The sequence below is a fragment of the Chrysoperla carnea genome, assembly GCF_905475395.1.
Source record: "Chrysoperla carnea chromosome X unlocalized genomic scaffold, inChrCarn1.1 SUPER_X_unloc_5, whole genome shotgun sequence".
Classification (NCBI taxonomy): Eukaryota; Metazoa; Arthropoda; class Insecta; order Neuroptera; family Chrysopidae; genus Chrysoperla; species Chrysoperla carnea.
The window spans coordinates 150358-160014 of record NW_025408178.1 but is presented as its reverse complement, the minus strand read 5'-3'; the positions used below and the strand labels follow the sequence as shown (position 1 = coordinate 160014).

At 24.9% G+C, this 9657-nt stretch overlaps 1 non-coding gene across 1 annotated transcript; it reads left to right on the top strand.

Annotated features, from left to right (window-relative positions):
• Positions 1-2171: 2171 nt before the first annotated feature.
• LOC123304412 lies at positions 2172-2290 on the top strand. Its single transcript, XR_006536435.1, has one exon. It is a non-coding gene; the product is annotated as a 5S ribosomal RNA (ribosomal RNA).
• The last annotated feature ends 7367 nt before the right edge of the window (positions 2291-9657 follow it).

Here is a 9657-nt window from a genome sequence, read left to right as displayed (position 1 = left end):
AAAAAATTTGAATAACAAGATAAATTTATATATTATGTTTTAATACTCGATACTATAATATATCGCATCCGTTACCAATTATTCGGTATCCTTTGATTTATACACAGAATGAACTAAAAATATATATCAAATTTATTTTATTTATTTATATATTTAATATTATTATTATTATTTTATATTACAAAGTTTCTTAACGAAGCTTACAATGATTTCTCATATCGTACTTAACAAAATTATTTAGATCATATAAAATTTAAATTGTTAAAAAATTTGTATATTTATTATTATTATTATTTATTTTTATTAAAATTACATAACATAAAATTAATAATATTTTAATAATTATATAAATTAATTCTTATTTAAAATAATCTTATATTAATCTCAACAAATACTCTAATAATATATTTTGTCATAAATTTTTTTATATTTAAAATAAATATTATAATATATAAATACTTATATCAGTATAAAATTTCTTTATATAATTATGAAAAAATTAATTTAATAGTTAATTATTGATATTAATGCATAAATAAAAGTATTTTCTAATGAAATATATTTTGTCAATGTTCGATTAACACATTTCATAATAATACGTTTTCATTATTGACAAAAAAAGTTTTTCTAAAAATGAAATCTTATACTATAATATATATATTTATATATTAAATTTTTTAATTATTTATATACTAATAATTTATAATAAATCGATATTAAATAAAAAATAAAAATATATACTTTTTAAGTTTACCTTAAAAATATTATTGTTTTGTATGATTGAAATAATTAATATTAAACTATGTTTATTAATAATTGTTAATAAAAAAATTAAATATATTTTAATTTATAAAATAAATATTATTATTAAATTTATAATTTATTATTTTATATATTATAGAAATTGAAAAAATAAATCATGTTTACTACGACAGTAAATTAGAAATACTATTTAATTTTTATGTGTTTTCTACATGGTACTTTGACTTACATAGGGACTTATATTATTGTGAATAATGATATAATTGAAAACCTTTATTTTTTATTTGATAGAATTATTATATTTTATCATTTAAATATTTATAATAAATACATTATTTTTATAAAGTAAAAAAATATGGCCGAAGAAAATTCTACAGCTGTTGCAGCAACTGCGGTTACTGCTGCTTCTACAACACCAACAAAAAAAGCAACAGCTTCTGGTGCTAAACGTACAAAACAACATTCAAAACCAACACATCCACGTACATCAGAAATGGTTGTTAACGCAATTAAAAATTTAAAAGAACGTGGTGGTTCATCATTACAAGCAATTAAAAAATATTTAGCTGCAAATTATAAAGTGGATTCTGATAAAATTTCACCATTTATTAAAAAATATTTAAAAGCTGCTGTAACTGAGGGAGCCTTGGTACAAACTAAAGGTAAAGGTGCATCTGGTTCATTCAAATTGGCTGCTTCCGCTTCATCTAATTCTTCAGCTAAATCAAAAGTATCCAAAAAAGAAAGTGGAGCAAAAGGTTCAGCAAAGAGTGCTAAAAGTAAACGGGCACCAAAAGAAAAGAAAGCCACAACTACATCATTGGCAGCCAAAAAGCCTAAAGCAAAAAAAGCGACTCCATCATCATCAACTGCTGCTAAAAAAGTTACTGCAAAATCATCAGCGGCATCAAAAAAAGCACCAGTTAAAGCAAAACCAGCAAAAAGTACAAAATCCGCTGCCAAAAGTAGCCCTGCTCGTAAACCGAAAGCACCAAAAGCTAAGAAAGCTTCTGTTGCCAAATCATCTCCTACAAAAATTAAAAAAGCAGCACCAAAAAAGAAATGATCTGTTACTTTAATAATATATTGAAATATTTCATTATTTTTGCTAAAAAATGAAAATAACATAGGCCTTAATACAGGCCACAAATTAATATTTGATAAGAGTAAATTATTTTTTGTATAAATATTTTATAAAATAATAGTTAAGAAACATTTGCCACAGTCAGTACCACGGATGGGTGGCCACTTGAGAATACTGTGTGCGGTTGCATTTTTATTTAAAATATATGGTATAATAAATAAGTATATATTTAAATTGATTACTTCATTGAAAATTTTAATAATATACTTTAATATTAATGATATTTATGAAAAATATATATTTGTAAAAATTTTCATTTATTACTGGCAACAGCCATACCACGTTGAAAACACCGGTTCTCGTCCGATCACCGAAGTTAAGCAACATTGGGCACAGTCAGTACTTGGATGGGTGACCGCTTGGGAACACTGTGTGCGGTTGCCTTTTTATATTAAAAATATAAATTATTTTTCTTCTTTTCTTTTTTTTTACACACCATATATAAATATATGTTATTTAGAAATGTAAACCTTTTATATTATTCGTCAACAAATAAATATTATTTTTTGTATAAAATTTTATTGCATTTATAACTCATATCATGGTTACTTTAAAGCGAGAAGTTTTTTTAATATTTCAAATGAATATAAAATAATATAAATTTTATGAAATTTATTTATTTTTAGAAATAGCAATCGCTTATAATTATAACAAAATTTTAATAATGTTTAATTTTATTTCAATAATTTATATATATATATATATATATATATATTTTTTAATAAAAATAATATACTCTTATTTAATAATATATGTTGGTCCTATATATAGGACCGAAAATATTTCTTATTTGTTTTTTTTTTTTTTAAATTGTCATTTAAAACGCTTATGCACGTTCTCCACGAATACGTCTTGCCAATTGTATATCCTTAGGCATAATTGTAACACGCTTTGCATGAATTGCGCATAAATTGGTATCTTCAAATAAACCTACTAAATAGGCTTCACTAGCTTCTTGTAATGCCATAACAGCTGAACTTTGGAAACGTAAATCGGTTTTAAAATCTTGTGCAATTTCACGTACTAAACGTTGGAATGGTAATTTACGAATTAACAATTCAGTACTTTTTTGATAACGACGAATTTCTCGTAAAGCTACTGTACCAGGACGATATCTGTGTGGTTTTTTTACTCCACCAGTTGCTGGTGCACTTTTACGTGCAGCTTTCGTTGCTAATTGTTTTCTTGGTGCTTTACCACCAGTTGATTTACGTGCAGTTTGCTTGGTTCTAGCCATTTTCAAATAATAATGTTTTTACAAAAAAACACACAATTTTAAAAATTATATTCGACAATTTGATACTACAAAGTCAAATGTTTAAATGCGAAATAAATGTGTTGTATTTATATTTATATGAAATTTCAAAATTTTTGTTGTCATATCCTATTGGATAGCTATCAGAGTATGGACTAATCAAATTGTATAGGCGTGGCTTAAAAAATCTTTAATGCTTTATATAAAAAGGCACAATTGTACCGGCGCTCACATACATTACAATACTTGTGAGGTTAACACACGTGTTATCCGTTCGTTAAAATATTGTAAATAATTTTTTATTAAAATGACTGGCAGAGGAAAAGGTGGAAAGGGTCTTGGAAAAGGGGGTGCAAAACGTCATAGAAAAGTTTTGCGTGATAATATCCAAGGTATTACAAAACCTGCAATTCGTCGTTTAGCACGACGAGGTGGAGTAAAACGTATCTCTGGTTTAATTTATGAAGAAACACGTGGTGTACTTAAAGTATTCCTTGAAAATGTTATTCGGGATGCTGTTACATATACTGAACACGCAAAACGTAAAACAGTTACAGCTATGGATGTTGTATATGCATTAAAACGACAAGGTCGTACTTTGTATGGTTTTGGAGGTTAAGAAAATATAATAATTTACTTAAAATATTTAGTAAATTTATTAAAGAATATTTAATACATCCGATAAATTTAAACAGGCTTTCCTTTTTGGGAAGCCACTAATTTTATTTATATAAGAGTAAATAAATTTGTTAATAAATATAACATATTATATAATTTGTTTACAACAAATTATTTTGTTTATAACATACATTACCAAATATTTTTATTTATTTTTTTTTTTTTTATTGTAATATATCTGCAATAATAAATTATAATTTGTATATTATCTATTTTATTTTACAATAACTTATTGAATTTTTGAAAAAATTTTATTATAAATTAATATACTATTATATTTTTTATATATACAAGTTAAGAGTAACAAGTATCGATAGGAGATTATCGAATTTATAACTAATAAAACATTTCGCCTTAATCAAAGAAAATAAAGATTTTGCTATACCATTTTTTATACTTTCAATAAATAATTTATTATTAAATTTTTATTATTTCATTTATTTTTTAAAATTATTAAAAATATTTTTCTAATAATTATAAGCGTACATAAACAAGTAGTAAATGTAAAATGAAAATAATAAAGGTAATGTAATGCAAATGCATTACATTGATTTACGATATATATTCCGCGATATCCTTTATTATATTTAAAATTAATAATATTGATATACTAATAATAGATATATTCAAGCTATTAATATATAAAATTTTATATTAAATATGATATTAATAATTGTTTATTTTATTTTTTTGTATATATAAAAATAATTTACTCTTATTTAAAAAATTTGATGGCTCTCTTAAAAAGAGAGCCATTTTTATATGTTGATGTATTTTTATGTTATCAATTAAATAATATTTTCGATTTATTTATTTTGAACTTGTATATTTTGTAACAGCTTTAGTACCTTCACTAACAGCGTGCTTTGCCAATTCACCAGGTAATAATAATCGAACTGCGGTTTGAATTTCCCGACTTGTGATTGTTGAACGTTTATTATAATGTGCTAAACGTGATGCTTCAGCAGCAATACGTTCAAAAATATCATTAACAAAACTGTTCATGATACTCATAGCTTTACTAGAGATACCAGTATCAGGATGCACTTGTTTTAATACTTTGTAAATGTAAATTGCATATGATTCCTTGCGCTTCCTCTTCTTTTTCTTATCACTCTTTGATATATTTTTTTGAGCTTTGCCAGCTTTTTTTGCTGCTTTTCCACTTGTTTTTGGTGGCATTGTTACAAACAATTAATATACACAGATAGTTACAGAACACCAGTCAGTATATGTATGAGCGTGTCGTGTATACAACTAGCGTATTATATACGCGAAGATGGATATAACAATAAAAATGAATACTACTCTCTGATTGGCTAAAAATAATACTATAAGGTGATTGGTTTATTTTTAAAGTTTTATATTTTATAAATATTATAAATTAAAATACCCAAATAACATTTTAAACATTTATGTTACAATCCCCGTAACGTACACATCTGTGTGATTATATTTACAAAAAAAAATATTAATTAAATAAATTTATTCGCTATGTCTGGACGAGGTAAAGGTGGTAAAGTAAAGGGAAAGGCAAAGTCAAGATCAAGCCGAGCAGGATTACAATTTCCTGTTGGAAGAATTCACAGATTATTACGAAAAGGAAATTATGCTGAACGAGTAGGTGCTGGTGCCCCAGTATATTTGGCTGCTGTTATGGAATATTTGGCTGCAGAAGTTCTCGAGTTAGCTGGTAATGCTGCCCGTGATAACAAAAAAACACGTATCATTCCACGTCATTTACAATTGGCAATTCGTAATGATGAAGAATTAAATAAATTATTATCTGGTGTAACAATTGCTCAAGGTGGTGTATTACCAAACATTCAAGCAGTGTTATTACCAAAGAAAACTGAAAAGAAAGCATAAATTAAAAACATTGCATTAATTTTTATAATAATAATACATCGATCATAGGCCTTTTAATAAAAGGCCACAAATTTATTTAAAATAAGAGTAAAAATTATTTTTATAAATAATATATTATAATATTTTTTTAAAGAATCAATTTAAATAATTATAAATTAATGATTCTTTTTTTTTTTTTTTTTTTTTATATGTTATTATGGAAATAATTCATCATATTATGATGACATTTAGGTAACATATTATAAGAATATTCATAAAATATTATCAAAATAATATTGTATTATGATGATATTTAGACAAAATATTATAAGAATATACACAAAATATTATCAAAATAATATCATTAGATAACAAAACTGTTCATGATACTCATACCTTTACTAGAGATAAAAGTATCAGGATGCACTTGTATTAATACATATTATCACAACATCACAAAATATTTTTTAAAAGGAAAAATTTTTTTAAAATTATTATAAAATTTGATTGAATTAAATTTCAATTTATTTTTTTAATAATTAAAGAAAAAAAAAAAAAAAAGCATATAAACTTTCTATTGAAAATGTTATTTTAAACTAGATGGCCAAGTGAACTTCGTTACACAAACAATATATGACGTATTCGTTATTTAAATAATCAGTATCCTTTGATATTATATCAATACGTTACTCTCTTCTTTTGATACATATTAATAAAATTTCAATTTATAAGATTTTATGTCAATTATATAAATAATATTATAAATTTTCTAAATACATAAGTTAAGTAACAAAAAATTTGAATAACAAGATAAATTTATATATTATGTTTTAATACTCGATACTATAATATATCGCATCCGTTACCAATTATTCGGTATCCTTTGATTTATACACAGAATGAACTAAAAATATATATCAAATTTATTTTATTTATTTATATATTTAATATTATTATTATTATTTTATATTACAAAGTTTCTTAACGAAGCTTACAATGATTTCTCATATCGTACTTAACAAAATTATTTAGATCATATAAAATTTAAATTGTTAAAAAATTTGTATATTTATTATTATTATTATTTATTTTTATTAAAATTACATAACATAAAATTAATAATATTTTAATAATTATATAAATTAATTCTTATTTAAAATAATCTTATATTAATCTCAACAAATACTCTAATAATATATTTTGTCATAAATTTTTTTATATTTAAAATAAATATTATAATATATAAATACTTATATCAGTATAAAATTTCTTTATATAATTATGAAAAAATTAATTTAATAGTTAATTATTGATATTAATGCATAAATAAAAGTATTTTCTAATGAAATATATTTTGTCAATGTTCGATTAACACATTTCATAATAATACGTTTTCATTATTGACAAAAAAAGTTTTTCTAAAAATGAAATCTTATACTATAATATATATATTTATATATTAAATTTTTTAATTATTTATATACTAATAATTTATAATAAATCGATATTAAATAAAAAATAAAAATATATACTTTTTAAGTTTACCTTAAAAATATTATTGTTTTGTATGATTGAAATAATTAATATTAAACTATGTTTATTAATAATTGTTAATAAAAAAATTAAATATATTTTAATTTATAAAATAAATATTATTATTAAATTTATAATTTATTATTTTATATATTATAGAAATTGAAAAAATAAATCATGTTTACTACGACAGTAAATTAGAAATACTATTTAATTTTTATGTGTTTTCTACATGGTACTTTGACTTACATAGGGACTTATATTATTGTGAATAATGATATAATTGAAAACCTTTATTTTTTATTTGATAGAATTATTATATTTTATCATTTAAATATTTATAATAAATACATTATTTTTATAAAGTAAAAAAATATGGCCGAAGAAAATTCTACAGCTGTTGCAGCAACTGCGGTTACTGCTGCTTCTACAACACCAACAAAAAAAGCAACAGCTTCTGGTGCTAAACGTACAAAACAACATTCAAAACCAACACATCCACGTACATCAGAAATGGTTGTTAACGCAATTAAAAATTTAAAAGAACGTGGTGGTTCATCATTACAAGCAATTAAAAAATATTTAGCTGCAAATTATAAAGTGGATTCTGATAAAATTTCACCATTTATTAAAAAATATTTAAAAGCTGCTGTAACTGAGGGAGCCTTGGTACAAACTAAAGGTAAAGGTGCATCTGGTTCATTCAAATTGGCTGCTTCCGCTTCATCTAATTCTTCAGCTAAATCAAAAGTATCCAAAAAAGAAAGTGGAGCAAAAGGTTCAGCAAAGAGTGCTAAAAGTAAACGGGCACCAAAAGAAAAGAAAGCCACAACTACATCATTGGCAGCCAAAAAGCCTAAAGCAAAAAAAGCGACTCCATCATCATCAACTGCTGCTAAAAAAGTTACTGCAAAATCATCAGCGGCATCAAAAAAAGCACCAGTTAAAGCAAAACCAGCAAAAAGTACAAAATCCGCTGCCAAAAGTAGCCCTGCTCGTAAACCGAAAGCACCAAAAGCTAAGAAAGCTTCTGTTGCCAAATCATCTCCTACAAAAATTAAAAAAGCAGCACCAAAAAAGAAATGATCTGTTACTTTAATAATATATTGAAATATTTCATTATTTTTGCTAAAAAATGAAAATAACATAGGCCTTAATACAGGCCACAAATTAATATTTGATAAGAGTAAATTATTTTTTGTATAAATATTTTATAAAATAATAGTTAAGAAACATTTGCCACAGTCAGTACCACGGATGGGTGGCCACTTGAGAATACTGTGTGCGGTTGCATTTTTATTTAAAATATATGGTATAATAAATAAGTATATATTTAAATTGATTACTTCATTGAAAATTTTAATAATATACTTTAATATTAATGATATTTATGAAAAATATATATTTGTAAAAATTTTCATTTATTACTGGCAACAGCCATACCACGTTGAAAACACCGCTCGTCCCATTATCTGTACAGCGTTCATACCGTACAGTACAGTGAATTGTTGAAGCAAATTATTGTATAATTACATTCAAAGCGAAAACAATTTCATACACACACCTACAGAACAAGTTAAATCAAATATAAAAAAGTATAAAAACAAACTATAAAATAAGTGACGGGCGTAGCCAAACAAAAAAAAGGGGGCGACCTAGTCGCTCCCCTGCTATCACTAAAATTTTAAAAGTGCAACCCGATGACGTCGGAATACAACAAAGCACCGAAGAAGAAGCCAACAAAATAGAAAAAATAGTTAGTGAAAATAGCGAGAACACAAGTGCAGTGCCTCCAAGAATGGAAAACCAAAACAAAAACAATATACAAAACATTTTCAAAAAACAAACAGAAGTGCAAGTGCAAGTGCCCACAAAAAACAGATTTAATCCCCTAACCACTGAAGAAGGTCAAACAGAGGAAGATGTGGAACAAGAAGGCACAGACCCAAAAGAAATTAATGAAAATGACAAAAACACAGAAAGGACACAAGGAGGTAAGAATAAACCACCTCCAATTGTTATACACAGCACTCCAAATAACCATAAGGAGTTCATGGAGCAAATAAAGGAACATGTGAAAAAGGGATTCCATGTGAAATACACGTTCAAAAAAACGAATCTATTCATCCATGACTCAAATGAATATAAAAACTACGTCAAAATTCTAGACAACGAAAACATGGAGTTCCATACATACACGGAAAGGACAGAAAAACACCACGCCTTCGTATTGGTCGGGCTACCAAGAGGAATCGACGAAGAGGAAATTAAGCAAGACATAGAGAAATGCCTCAAAACAAACATTATTAAAGTATATCCAATGAGATCCTCCTACAGATCTCTATATCTTGTGATCACCGGACAAAGCACGTCCCTAAAACAACTAACCCAAGAAGTTAAATATGTGTACAACGTAAAAATTACCTGGGAAAGGCAC